This window comes from Polypterus senegalus, chromosome 13, assembly GCF_016835505.1.
Source record: "Polypterus senegalus isolate Bchr_013 chromosome 13, ASM1683550v1, whole genome shotgun sequence".
NCBI classification, from domain to species: Eukaryota; Metazoa; Chordata; class Cladistia; order Polypteriformes; family Polypteridae; genus Polypterus; species Polypterus senegalus.
This window is the reverse complement of record NC_053166.1, coordinates 37,473,176-37,488,228: the sequence shown is the minus strand read 5'-3', so window position 1 is coordinate 37,488,228 and position 15,053 is coordinate 37,473,176. Positions and strand designations below refer to the sequence as shown.

The following is a 15,053-nucleotide window of genomic DNA, read 5'->3' as shown; positions in this document are numbered from 1 at the left end:
CATGCAGGTTAGGTGGATTGGCGATTCTAAATTGGCCCTAGTGTGTGCTTGGTGTGTGGGTGTGTTTGTGTGTGTCCTGCGGTGGGTTGGCACCCTGCCCAGGATTGGTTCCTGCCTTGTGCCCTGTGTTGGCTGGGATTGGCTCCAGCAGACCCCCGTGACCCTGTATTCGGATTCAGCGGGTTAGAAAATGGATGGATGGATGGATGAATACCCAGTTGGGGATGGCTGGTCTTGTGACCTTGGAAAACCTGCAAATTTTGATTTTTTTTGTCCTCCTGGCCATCTGACCTTATCATTGTACTCAACATTGGAGCCTTTCAATATAATGTTATATTTAGATTCTATTCTAACCCTAACCCTAACCCTAAATTAACTTGTTTTCTTTTCTTGTGGCTATTTCTTTGACATCTTTAAAAAAATTTGAGCTACTTTCTGTATATGAAAAATTCCTATAGTAATAAATGTTATTGTTGTTGTCTTGAATTAGATGATAGAATTTAATTTAAGTTGTCACAATCAACCACAGTAACAGGCGACAGTAATCACTAACTTGCTCTTCTGTCACTCCTGCAAACCAAAGGACGATTCCCAGGATGGACTGTGACATCACTTGCGGTATAACCTTCGATGTCCTGCGTCTCTCACCCCACGACCAATTTATAGAATGAATCCATGACAGAGAAGTGTGTTTCTAGATGGAAAACACACAGGAGAAAAGACATCCATCTTATCTAGAACCTTTTTTCATTTTATCTCATTCCTTCAATTAAACTGGTCCCCAACCATTTTTCACTTTTTGTTCTCATTTACTGTATTAATAGAATTACAGCATATGTAAAGGCAATTATTACAATAAATGACAGAGGTCACTGTATTAAAATGAAAAATATTACTCTGTTAAAACAAAACAAAAAATCCTGGCTAAAGAGAAGAAGTTTTGCTAGTTGATTTTGTATACTGTATATACAGTAAGCAGCAAATAATAATAAAGGACATCAAGGTATTGATGATTGTTAATTAATTAGTTTGAATCATAAAATGCTAGAACATATCCAGCAGCAACTTGTGGAATTAAGAATTACATTTAAAAAATTAAAAGTACAGAAAACGCACTTGAAATTAGAGACAGTTATATGCAAAGGTCCTATGTTTCAGCAGCAAACATAATACATACAGAACTGTGTAGCACACAGAATATGACTTATGCACTAGTATCAAGAAGAATTAGTGACTGATCACCGTATTTGGCGTAAAAATAAAGAAGCTCTATAGTTCTATTGTTGCACAAAGCAATGTAAAGGGTCATAATAAAAATATTAATTATAAAAAACATATTAATTATCACTCCATCAGTTCTTTAATTCAGATCAAATTCTCATGTTCAGGCAGACCATCAAAAATAAACAAAATTGAGGTTTTTTTTCCTACATCTTTTAGATTGCCAGGTGAGAGGCGAGTTGGGACAAAAGTTCAACTGGCATGGAGGTAATACAGCCAGAGTGGAAAGAGTGTGGCAGGTAATTAGAAAACATTTGGTGCCTGAGGCTGTATTTTGAATGGTGAGAAAGTTGGATATGCAACAGCATCTTATAGTTAGGAGCTGGATCATATTTAGTTAGAGAAAGGGAGAGAGAGTTGTTTTCTTCTATGTATTTCATTGGTGTTTTGCCTTTATCATTTGAACATTTCACCCTTGTGTGTTTTGGTTCAATATGTCATCAGTTAATGATATCAGTCTGGATTTGGAATCAGCTCATCACTACCACCACGCCCCCATGTTTAATACATGCTTTAATGTATTTCATCATGAAAATTATATCAAGTATACATCTTAGTATTCCAAAATGTTCAGAGAACTGAATGTAATGTATTCTGTGTGGCGGTCAATGCCTACACGCTCCTGTCAGCATAAGGGAAAGCTCGTTTAAGAAGCAGGTAGTGATTCACACACATAGAATTCAAAGCATTTAACATGCTACTTTAGTTATGATGTGATTTGAGAAATTCTAGTAAATTAAACGGGCGGCACGGTGGCGCAGTGGTAGCGCTGCTGCCTCGCAGTTAGGAGACCCGGGTTCGCTTCCCGGGTCCTCCCTGCGTGGAGTTTGCATGTTCTCCCGTGTCTGCGTGGGTTTCCTCCGGGCGCTCGGTTTCCTCCCACAATCCAAAGACATGCAGGTTAGGTGGATTGGCAATTCTAAATTGGCCCTAGTGTGTGCTTGGTGTGTGGGTGTGGGTGTGTTTGTGTGTGTCCTGTGGTGGGTTGGCACCCTGCCCTGGATTGGTTCCTGCCTTGTGCCCTGTGTTGGCTGGGATTGGCTCCAGCAGACCCCCGTGACCCTGTATTCGGATTCAGCGGGTTAGAAAATGGATGGATGGATAGTAAATTAAACATCAATTTTAAGATGAAGTTTTCAACATTCTATTTTTATGACAAATTATGAGATTAAAGTGGACATTTCAAGAGAAAAGTTGACATTTTGACCTTTGTTCTTCACTGTGTCCCTCTTTTTTTTTTTCTTTTCTCTGTGCCCTAATACACTTCCGCATGACTTTTTCATGTCAACTTGTTTTTTTTTTTTTTTCCAGGCACTGTGTGACTTTCTGAACTTGAAATTTTGAGTGTAATTCCATCAAATTCCTTTTGTGGCTCATACCATTGCCTAAGCTACCAAAACATATGTTTTTCCTTGCCTCCACTCCACTGAGTAGGAGCTCCACTTTGCATTTGGTGAAATTGTTCTTTTTTTATACCTGCTTTTGCCATTGTCTTTTAACAAAACACTCAACTGATAGGGCTATTTATATTGATTCACATATTCAAATATGTGAAATTCTGGGAGGAGACAGAGTGGGGTGGCAGGAATTTATGGAGCTGAAGTGTGTGGAAATTGGTTTACACAAGATTTTGTGCATCTGATTTTTTTTTTTTTGTGCGTACGCACATTTACATTTTTCTCTGTATGCCATGTTTTAGTGTGACTTCTATGCACAGCATTATACATGAGGTCCCAGAAATGCAAATATCCAGATGCAGTCTCACTAGTCAATTTATTTTCAACAGTTCTAACATTTTATTTGCCTTTTTTTTTTTTAATTGCTTCTGCATTCTGTTTTGATGCAAATGTTGCATCGACATAAATCCCCAAATCCTTTTCAAAGGTTGCTTCTTTTAAAGCACCGTTTCCTATCTTGTATTTATAATTGATGTTCCTTTTACCCATATGTAGCACTTAGTACTTTTCTTCATTCAACTATATTTTCCAAGTGTTTGCCCACTTCTGTAGCTTGTCCAAGTCTTCAGTTGTTTTTGCCACCTTTGTGGCGTCTGCTATTCCTCCAATTGTTATAAATTTCACAAGTTTACCAACTATGCTTAAATCTATGTCAGTCTATAAACCAGAAAAAGCACCAGCCCCAGGACTGACCTCTGAGGGACTGCTCTGATGGCTTTACTCCACTGATGACCACATTCTCCTCTCACCTGTGCTCTTTCTCTTGCCGGTTAACTAACTTGAAATACCTATTTTGCAGATCACCTCTGATGCTTTTGGTGTGGGACTTTTCGAAATTCTAAATTGTATGCTTTGCTTTTGTCAACTATTGCAGTTGCCTGTTCAACAAAATTTCAAAGTTTGGTTTCAGAAAATCTTCTTCCTCTCTCAAACTCATGTTGGCTATTATTTAGTGTATTATCTTCATATCTAAAGAGCACTAGTGTTGCCATAGACGTGAATAGGCAAAAATAAAACATTCTCAATTCTTCCAACAAAAATTTACTTGAAAATCTGCATGCCATGTTGCTGAACAGTTCAACTAAAACAAAAAGTCTTCACAATTGAAAATGCTGTTTACAGGTTTGTAAACATGTATTATGTCACAGGGAGCCAAAGGCCATAACGTTTGCTGTTTTTTATCAGCATGTTTTGTGCAAGTCATAGTGTACTGAAAGAGACTGTGCAGGTACAAACACTTTTATACTTAGTAAATCATTCAACTGGCAGCTAAATTTATGGAACAAATGCAAAAGTGCCTTGAAACTGCACTTTGAGCTACACAACAAATAAATCTATTAAATCCTTTCATTGCACTTCAAACCCAGTTTAGTGAATGAACTTCTTTTGTATTTAAAGATCTGAGATTTCAGTGGTTAACACCCTCTTCCCTCCTCCTAGGTACTTGCCCATCTCGGGCAAAGCAAGTTTCACTGCTTATTAGACAGACTGACGACAGAGCGTGAGTAGCAAATATTTGCCAACTGAATTTACGAAACACTCATGTCAAAAATATCTGCATTAACGCTTTATCAGTGCTGAAAGGTACACTTGCTAATGTGTTGAACCTCTGCTAACTTTTTGGACGCCTGATTTACTTTGAGTGGTAGATTCATAAAAAATCTTTTTTGCTTTAACTGACTTGTATCTCTGCCATTGTAATGCAGAACAGAAACAGAAAAGTAGTTAAAGAAAAACATAACACTTTGTGATAGAAATGGTTTAAAGCTTTTATTTACTATCTAAAATTTCATGCCTATGGTTTGATTGTAAGAAGAAATGATCCAAGTCAAAGATTGCGCCAGAGGGTGTGGCATGTCGTCTATCATTCTCTGCTTTTGCTTATGTTTTTGTTGTTCTTTTTGTGTGTGTCATGCAAAATGTCAACTCACTAATGATGTATGATCGCCAAACACTTCTGGATCTTCGCTTGTCTGCTGTAAAACGTATGCAGTCCGTAAATGGAGGACGAGATTATCCTGTTCCCCAGCTCCTATCTGGAATACCGGCATTCCTTTACCTCGCTGGAGGAAGCGCCACAAACGCCGAGGTAAACGCGGCGGGCGGTTAGTGAAGTTAAGGACCTGTTTGGCTCGATCTCCCAAAGCCTTTCTAGCTCAACATTGATCGGCTCCTCACCTTTTTGCGTCATGGTGTTCTCGGGACCGTGTGGACTCCTGGCTTGTACCTATTTTTGGTTCGGATCAGGCGATGTCACCGTCGCGGCCCTGCCAACTTCACTTGCGCTGGCAAGGAGTGAATGTCCAGAATTTGCGGCCTCTGCCGCGCGCTCCGCTCGCTATTGCGGCTTCGGACTCGGCTCCTATCAAGATGGGTCCAGTGAATGCTAGATCTGTAACGAACAAAACTTTTATCATAAAGGATTTCCTCTGTATTACTGAAACCTGGTTGTCTCCCGGTGAGTCCAGCGTCTTCTGTGAATTGTTGCCGTGTGGCTGCTCGTATTTTAATTCCCCGCGGCTCTCGGGTCGTGGTGGAGGTTTAACGACTGCCTTCAAATCCAATTTCAATTGTAAACAGCGGTTTCTAGCTGTTTCTTTCTCCGGCTTTGAATTGAGTCTTTTTGAGTTGGGTCGTTCTCCTATGCTGCTTTGCGCGGTGGTTTATCGTCCACCAAAGTATAATAAGGATTTCATAAGTGACTTTTCTGACTTCTTGGCAGAATTTATGCCAAAATAGGACCAAGTTTTAATTGTTGGGGGGATTTTAATATTCATGTCTGTTGTACTGAGAAGCCTTTGGTGAAAGACTTTTTAGAGTTAATGGATTCTTTTTGTCTAATTCAGTCCAACAGGTCCCATTCAGGAATGTGGGCATATGCTGGATCGTGTCTTTTCTCACGGTGCCTGTTCTTACTCTATTGGTGATGCAGTATTTTCAAACCATATGTCCGTTTTATTTGATTTTGTTCTTGTCTGTCAATTTGCTAAACCGTATGCACCTGTTCGGCGTTGCCGTGTTCTTAAACCTTCCACTCCTGCTCAGTTTTCTGCTGTTTTTAATTACGAAGTGACCTCACAGCCCTCGGTGTCTTCCAATACTGAGGAGCTAACACTTCAGTTTAATTCTGCTTGCCAAACTGCGCTGGACTCTGTGGCACCATTAAAAAGCGGTCAATTAAAGCCCTGCTCCGAGCCGTGCTTAAATGCTAATACCCGTGCATATAGACGGGAGTGCAGGAGAGCTGAGCGGAGGTGGAAAAAGGACAGGTTGCAAGTTTCTTTTGAAATATTGAGAGAAAGTTGGTTATGTTATCAGAAAGTTTTGAAAGCTGCAAGATCAAAATTTTTTTCTGAAGTTATTGGCGCCAACTCTCACAACCCCCGTGTACTTTTTAACGCATTGAGATCTGTACTTAATGTTCGGGAACCTGTCTTTCTGGAAGCCTCTAGGGAATCTTGCTACAAATTTCTTTACTTTTTTTTTGGAGAAGGTTGTAAGCACTAGGGCCCTCACTTCACCACCTTCTCGTGATCCATCCATTTTAATACCGTTTGGCTGTGTTTGACCATTTTGAGCCTGTCACTCTCCCCTTTGTACAGCAGCTCGTTTTCAGTATGAAGCCGTCTGGCACCCCCCTTGATGTTGTCCCTTCTCGACTTCTTAAGGAGGTCTTTTCTACTTTGGGTCCTTCTATTCATACAATTATTAATAGTAGTTTAACCTCTAGTGTGGTGCCTAAAAATTTTAAACATGCTGTTGTGCAACCACTGCTGAAAAAAAACGGGTCTGGACCATTCGGTTATGTCTAACTTTAGGCCTATTTCCAAACTACCTTTTTTGTCCAAACTCTTGGAAAAGGTCATCTACACCCAACTGAAGTCCTTTCTGGACGAACATGCAATTCTGGTAGTGTTCCAGTCTGGGTTTAAAACTCGCCACAGCACTGAGTCCTCTCTGTTAAGGGTTTTTAATGATATTCTTTTAACCGTGCACTCTGGTGACTGTGTACTACTTATGCTTTTGGATTTAACAGTTCTGTCCAGCCGCTGCTTGACTGCCTTATTAACATAAGGAGTTGGATGGCATTAAATTTTCTAAATTTTAATGAGAACAAAACAGAAGTCATGCTATTTAGACCCAATAGCACCAGCGGGACCCCCTGCATCGACCTGGCTCAATTTGAGAAAACCATGATCACAAATTTAGGTGTGAAAATGGATCCGACTTTAAAACTTGATAGCAATGTGAACGCAGTGGTAAAATCTTGCTGTTTCTAGTTGAGGCAACTGTCAAAAATCAAGCCTGTCTTGTCTAACCGCAACCTTGAAACAGTGATACATGCTTTTATAACATCTCGTCTAGATTACTGCAATGCACTTCTTTTTGGAATTAGTCTGGCCTCCATTGCTTGCCTACAGTTGGTACAAAACGCTACTGCTTGATTTTTAAGTGGCACAAGAAAGCATGAGCATGTTAGCCCAATTTTGGCTTCCCTTCACTGGCTTCCAATTTGTTTTCGAATTCATTTTAAGATCCTTGTATTTGATTTTTAAATCCTGTAATGGTTGTGCCCCTCTTTATTTGTCAGAACTGCTGTACCCTAATGTGCTGTCTCGTTCTCTCAAGTCAGCAGACCAGATGCTTTTATGTGTTCCCAAGGCATGATGCGAACTCCGAGGTGATCGAGCTTTTTCAGTTGCAGCCCCAAAACTCTGGAACAATTTGCCATTGCACGTTAGGCAGGCTCCTTCGCTAGCTGCATTTAAATCGTTTTTAAAAACACATTTTTACTCTCTGGCTTTTAACCGAGTATGAGATGTTGGCTAACTGTATACTTTTAATTAAGAATCTCTTCAGTGCTTGTGTTTATGTGTTTCTGTTTCATTTACCCTTTGGTTTTGTGTGTCTGATATGCTGGGTTTTTATTGTACAGAACTTTGTTCAGCCTTGATGTTGTTTTTAAAGTGCTTTATAAATAAATAAATAAATGTTGAAAATGCTGTATGTTGCCTTGAATGAAGACGTTAGTTAAGTAATAATATTCTCTTACTCTTGAATATACTATACACAATTCTACAGGAGTAAAACATTACTGCATTAGGTTCATTTTTACTTTTCCACGCGACTTGGCTTTTGTTGATGGTCAAAGTGCATTCTTTTTCAATTAAAAGGGTAATCACTAGGAATAACTGCGTATATCTGCGTATATTACCCATATTAGATGTGAGCGATATTTATATATTTTTTTTAAGTTGTTACTTAAATATTTCTTTTGGTGTTTCTTGTCCGAGATATGTGGACCCTTTGATGTTCACAAATGCTAATGTATATGGTAAGAATATCAGTGAGTGGGGGAGAGTGGAGAATCCTTATTCAAGGGAAGCAGACATTCATGTAAATGTAAACCAGTTCAGAAGGTGGAATCGGGGTAAGGGTGCCAACCATCCAAAAATTTACTGACACTCAACAAACAATATGTAAAATTGAAGCCTGTTTGTAATTCCGTAAATGCATTTGACTGCCTGTATAAAAATTTAGTTAAAGACAAACGCCACAAATCGGTCTCCATGTATATTACACATTAGAGCAAACCATGCATGGCCTAGATGTAAGTATATATGTTGCTGTTCACATTATAAAAAATTGGATTAAAAGAACAGAGCAGTACATGATGAACAAAGGGGAAGACCATCAACCACATAAAATCCAGTATTGCTCTCTGATAACAGCTTCGACTAAAGAGTTAAGAGTTTTTTGAATTGGATACAGACAAATAAAAAAGTGGGACAAATACATATCGTTTGTGGTGCAAAACCTTTTTTAATTTTTTTTTTTTTTTTGGGGGTTACGGATGTAGAGTCATGCTAGTGGCGTGAAGCATGGTGATATTGCTGAAGCTACAGGACACATTAGTGGAGTAGGCCGAGTGTAAAACCTTTTTTATATGTTGCTTCACCAAGTATAAAACGTTTTGTACATGTTGATTTAAGAGTGTTAGTAAAATAAAGTATATGTCGGTAAAAAAATGCCAGAGCTTCAAAAAGTGTTGTCTGGGAAAAGCAGAGCAAGGAAGGATGCCATTTGTGGTGGCTCCCTTTTATATTCTGTAGCTGCGAATATATATTTCAATGAAGTAGCTCGTGGTAGACCTATTAAATTTAAATAGAGCCAGATTGTGTTGGATCCGAAAACCCCGCTTTCTCTTCTGCTTCTCCATAACTTGCTTTTTACTTCTACCAGTGCAGCACCAAAATTGACAACCATCTCACCCTGATTCTGTCACTCAGCTTTCTCACACTCTGATGTCACAAAGTGCTTTCCTCCCAAGACTCCATTCTGCCCACAGCCCATGCAGTATTGAGACACATCACAATATCAACTCATGTACAGTGTATCCGGAAAGTATTCACAGCGCATCACTTTTTCCACATTTTGTTATGTTACCGCCTTATTCCAAAATGGATTCAATTCATTTTTTTTCCTCAGAATTCTACACACAACACCCCATAATGACAATGTGAAAAATGTTTACTTGAGGTTTTTGCAAATTTGTTAAAAAATAAAAAATCATATGCATCATATTCAAAAAGACTTGAGGCTGTAATTGCTGCCAAAGGTGCATTGACAAAGTATTGAGCAAAGGCTGTGAATACTTTTGTACATGTGATTTCTCCGTTTTTTTATCATCCTCTTTAATAAAACCCCTGTGTGCGTCCAGGTGTCCGTGTGTGTGTGCCGTCTGGTGAAGTGCGCATGCGCGGGGCCGTGCCGTGCCGTGCATCGCACCGTGCCCCGCCCATGTGCACGGCACCGTGGACACACACACACTGTAAGCTGGGCACACAGTGAATGGCCTAGCCACGGCCGCGCATGATAAGAAATAAAGGACACCATTGCTGGGGAGAGTGCTGATTGGGTAGTCACGGCCGCGCACATAAAATCCGTTACTGGGGAGATGCCACACATACAATAATCAGCTGCACGCCAGCACAGATTAAAATATTTGATGGGAAACTAGACAGTACTTGCTGGGGAGACACCACGGGCACGATTATCAGCTACACACCACACATTACATCATTTGCTCGGGACACTCTGCTGATTGCCCACTGTTGTGACAGAAAATTAAAGTCATATTACGGACATCAAAGCCAGAATTACTGTAAGAGAAAATTACAGGCATTTTATGGAAATACAAACCAGTATTACTGCAAGAGAAAATTAAAGACACACAATACAGTGACGCATATTACAGCCACATACAAGCCAGTATTGCTGTAACAGAAAATGTAAGAAAAATTTATATAGGCAGGTGATGACAGCTTTTAATAATTACGAACATTAATTTCCTAGATCCTCATCATGATATGTAGGCACCTCCTGAATTTTTCCCTTTTTGGACTTCCCTGCTGCAAGCTTCCTAAAATGCGGCACACCTGGACCTTATCTTTCCCAGACAGTGTTATCAGAGGTTTCATCATTTTGATTTTGACCTGATTTTAACTTGTGCATTCTTACTTTTTTAAATACAGTATTGTTTGAATGTTTTATTTCAAAAAAATAATTAAAATTGAAATATTTTTTACAGCTAATGTTTAATGTTTTTAATAATTCTCATTACTACTAGTCACATCCATATTGTATTCATACTACATAAGATTTGTTCAATATGGTTTCTCGAATTGTTTCACTGTATAAATGGAAAATTCCCATTTTTTCTTCAATATTTGTCCTTTTTTTGTTTTCCTTGTTTGTTAGTAATAAATGTTTTCATGTTTACCTTCACATTTTTATTTCACAGAGTCTTGATTTTTCCTTTCATATGTCCTTCTTTAGTTAATTTGACCATTTTAGGTCAGTCCCTTGAATGGTCACTATAAGCAGGTTTTACTGTATGTACCTCTTTCTCTCTCTAATAATGTGTTGTGACAGAAAGGCACTATATGGGCACTGACCCAACACAGACAGACAAGGGAGGCACACTTATAAAACAAAGTATTTATTTTCTTCGTCTGTGGGCTATGCCTTCCCCGTACCCACAGACACAACAGTCCCCACAAGCACGACACAAAAGCAAAACACAAATCAAATCTTCTTTCCTCCAATCCTCCTGGCAGCTTTGTCTCCCTCCTCCCAACTCTGGGTCCCAGAGTAGTGGCTGCTGGCTCCTTTTATAATGCACCTGGAAGTGCTCCAGGTGCTTGATTACTCATTTCCGGCAGCACTTCCAGGTGTGGAGGAAGGACTGCCCATAAGAGCTCAGCAACAAAAGCTGCAGCACCTACTGGCGGTGCCTGCGGATCCCAACAGGGCTGCAACAAACTCCAACTCCCATGAGGCCCTGCGGGAATCCAAAGCACCGCTGAAGCCCAGGGGGGTTGCCATCCAGCGTCCCGGGGAAGGTAACGCACTGGCCACGCTTGTTCCCCTGGTCCTCTCAGCGTGGCTACACTGCCCCTCCCTCAGCTGAACCATGTGGGGCGAATTGGCCCGTCCAACGCTGTTGGGTCCAGGGCTCCTCCCTGTAACAAAATCAGACAAGTATGGGGAGGTACCTACAGATGTGGCCCCGATAATATACACACAACCCCCCATGCCCCAGATTTTAGACTTTATATGTTAGAGGATTGACTTATGGTTGTGGCCAAGTGGCTTTCCTACGTGCTGGTGCAGCAAGTGTCTTGAAATCTTATTGGGGCAAAAAAGCTTCACAGGTATTCTGCAGCATAAATATGACAAGAGATTTCAGTTTGTGTTTCTTGCTTTTCCACTTTCTTATTCAGTACTAATCAGCCTTTATGCATTCCTGTCAACTGGAGTTAGACAACTAGTCTTAGTGTGTAATGTGGATGAGTACTTAATTTAAAAAATGATAATGCTTACAAAATGTGTGTTTCCGTTATTTTTTTTTTTATTGCTGTAACGCTGAAAAACAAACTGAACCCAAACACATAATTTAAGTGTACACACAGAAATTGTCACAGTATGTGAATCAGTGGCAGCAAACCATTTGCTCGCTAAATATCAATTAATTGCTTTTCATTTGTTGTGGGGTGCAAAATCTGTAAATTTTGTTCTGTATTTTCATTATATTTTGCTCATGACAACATATGAATTAAATTCGGGACACATCAAAGGATATCATCTTCCCAGTTGTACCTCACTTTTAAAAAGAAAGGAAGACCTGCTGGTGCCTAAGGCTATTAATTAGTTTAAAACCTTGGCATCTGGGACAACAAGTAGATAAATTAGTTTACAGCCTGGAAAAGGAAGACCTGCCAGTAGTACTAAGCAACATCAAATGTTTTATTGGTTGTGAAAAACGGATGTACTCAAGATTAAAGAATCTGAGCAAAATTGATCCATATTGACAGCTAGCCAATCAGGTGTATGCAACAATCATGTGTTGTGAAATCCCTGACATGAAATCTTACAATAAATATGCCTCATCTGAGGAGCGACATCAGAAGAAGGGACGAAGACGTCAGGAAAAGGGAACAAAACAACATCAGAAGTGGGCACCGGCAACGTGTAGCCGTTTCCATCTGATTGTCAGAAAAGCATCTCATGAACAACTACGAGTGCTAGATCACAAGTCATCTGCGACATTCATCCTTGTCATTTTTAACTATACGTAAGCTTTTTCTAAAGAGTATATATATCCAGACTTTACTATCAGTACTATTTTCTATTCTTTATTCTATTGGTATTATTATTCCTGTAATAAATCTCATGCTGCTTTTAACTTTCTATGCTTTGTCTTAATGTCTAGAGTGATTGGAGTAATAAGGTAGATTTCTTTGAGCACCTGGTGCAGCTGGAGATTTGCCATTACCTCTGTGCAGCAAGGTTTATTAAGACTGCTGGTGACAGCTCCACCCAAAAGTAGGGCACAGTACGTAAAGTAAGGCACTCTTAGTTGATAAATGGCCTTTAGTCAAGGATGCTGAGACTTTGTATGTTTAAATGTATTCTTGGAGACCAAAAGTAATATTTAGGTCTGAGATATCTTTAAAACATCGTATTTTGTTCGTGCTGATAATAAGTAAGTCTCTTGAAGTGCTGAGGGAGTGACAGGTTGTGTTATTCCTAAAGCACTTGTGTGGTTTTAAAGTGCTAGAGGTTAACCAGTTATGTGTGTGTCATTCATAGGGCACTGTTGAGTTTCTGTGTGTATGCGTATAACTATGTATGTGTGTGTTAAGTGCAACAGTAGACGAACCCGGTAACGCATCTGAGCACACTTACCCCTAGGAAAAGGCCACATAGAGGGCAATACCGTGATAATACAGCATTTAAATTCTGCAAGATGAATTCCACCGTGATGCCTGCTGAGTTACTGCATGTTGGTCACTGGTTTGTGGAGAGTATGGTCAATGCATTCCAAGCGCCTCGTTGGTATTTCATCTTCTGCAGGTAGCTGGTTAGTCCTCTGCCTTAGCCTCTTGCTGATCGTGTTTGTCCAGTATATTGTGGTGTTATGGGTCCACAGCTCACTGAGCAAAGGCCGTTTTTAAATCACCGCACCCGAGGCGGCTTCGTGAGGGGGGGCGATGTTTTAGCGAGCCGCGGGGCAGTCGTCGATGTGGGCGTTTCTCACCGTGTGCACAGGTGAGGAACTGCCCACATTTGTGATTGCTCCCGTGGCTAATGCTACAGCTGTGATGGCCCCTCACGTTTTAAAAAGAAGTGCGAGTCGGTTGGGTGGAGGGGTAAAAAAATGGAGAGAGGAGAAAAAAAGAGGACGGAGGTTACAGGGAGCGAGGAAGCATGCGGTGCAGGAGAGACAGACACGCGGTGTGTGCGTGTGGTGAGCGCGCGATCGAGCGCTCTAGGGCAGCTGTAAGGAAGCTGGGTGTTGGGCCAACACCCAGACGTTTCAGTTGGATGTTGCTCCTGCTGAGCGATCAGGTAGTGGGAGTGACCAGGGAAGGCGATTGGCCGCAGAGAGGCCATGGAAAGGCAGCGGAAGTCGGGAGACTTGGTGGTTGGAATCCCCAACGTGGGCGACCTGGCCGTTGGTGGAAACCAAGTTCTCCGAGGCTGGGATGAATGCCAGACCGAAGCCAGGGTTCGGGAGGTCTCCAGTCTCATGCGTGTGTTTCAGGAGGGCAGCTGCAGAGAGTGTCTTGCCTGCTGCTTGGCCCAAACGGGATAGGCAGGTGAGACGCTAACAGAGACGTTACACCGGATTTATTGTTTTAAAGACAGCTTCCATAAGAAGATTTTAACCTCTGGTTTTAAAGGATTGTTTTTTCTTAATATTTTAACCTCCACGTTTTACCTTTTTATTGGATTATTTAATGAAGAACTTTTGGAGCACTGCACTTTACATGAACACTGTTTATTTTGTTGACTGTTTTTAATAAAAGCACTGTTGCACCTTTTGTATACCTTCCCCTTGCTCAGTAATTTGCCTCCATTGACTAGCTCACTCTGTTTCATTATCGACGGTGTTGGGTTCAAGGGTTCCCAAACAGCCATGGGAGCGTGGAGCCAGAACCCATATCGTCACATATATCCATAGCATCTTCCTTAGGCAGCTGTTATTGAAACCTTGCACTCTCCTGACTAAAGCTGCTGTAATTCTTCAAGTCTCTGTGCTATACAATAGCACCACCTTAACATCAGAGTTAAACAGACTAACTTTAGTTTGGACTAAGAGAGTGCCTGTGATTTCCATATGTTCTTTAATTGCACAAATGCTGTTCTTGCTTTACCAGTTCTTGCTCTTACTTCTGCATTTATCCCACCTTCTTTGTTATGTTTCCAGTTCTTCCAAAGATTCCCCTTCCAGTATCACCTGGTTCAGGTTGCTTGTATTGATCTTCAGCATCTTGGTCTTCCTTCTGTGTATATTGGGCCCTACTTGTGCTGAGGTAGCTGCTACCTGGTTCGTTTTCTCCTGGATCTGCTGCTGTGTGTGCGATAGTAGTGGCAGATTTTCAGTGTAATCCATATCTTACAGTTGATCCAGGGTGTGTCCTGAATTCCTGTTTGCCTCGGTGCTGTTCATGTCCTCATAATCCAATCCATTGCCAACAGAAAGAGAAATGGTGATTGCAGGCTCCTTTGCCTTACCCCAGTTCTCATTTTGAAAGCCTCCGTAGGCTGCCCACCGCAGCAATATAATATACTGTTTGAGTATATTGGTTGGGAAAAACAGTCTGCCAGGGGTTTGCCTACACCTTTTAAATGATTAAGGATTGCAGCCCCTGGGGTCACTAGAAGAAGCAATAGGAGAGCAGCTCCAGGGATAACAGAACCTGACCTCAGAAGTGACCCAAGGGATGGGCCTTGAAGTCACTCCAG

The 15,053-nt window shown here is 40.8% G+C and overlaps 1 protein-coding gene across 4 annotated transcripts in view; it reads left to right on the top strand.

The window, feature by feature from the left end:
• Positions 1-4,106: 4,106 nt before the first annotated feature.
• The window catches only part of LOC120542290 (15-hydroxyprostaglandin dehydrogenase [NAD(+)]-like), a 49,133-nt gene continuing 38,186 nt past the window's right edge, over positions 4,107-15,053 (top strand). Inside the window, exon 1 of one of the 4 annotated variants that reach the window (XM_039774628.1) lies at positions 4,107-4,239. The gene's annotated coding sequence lies outside the window, so the exon portion shown is untranslated. Of the gene's footprint in view, positions 4,323-4,641; positions 4,828-4,901; positions 5,197-15,053 lie in introns of those variants that run through there. The other 3 variants (XM_039774627.1, XM_039774630.1, XM_039774629.1) reach the window with 3 other exon arrangements.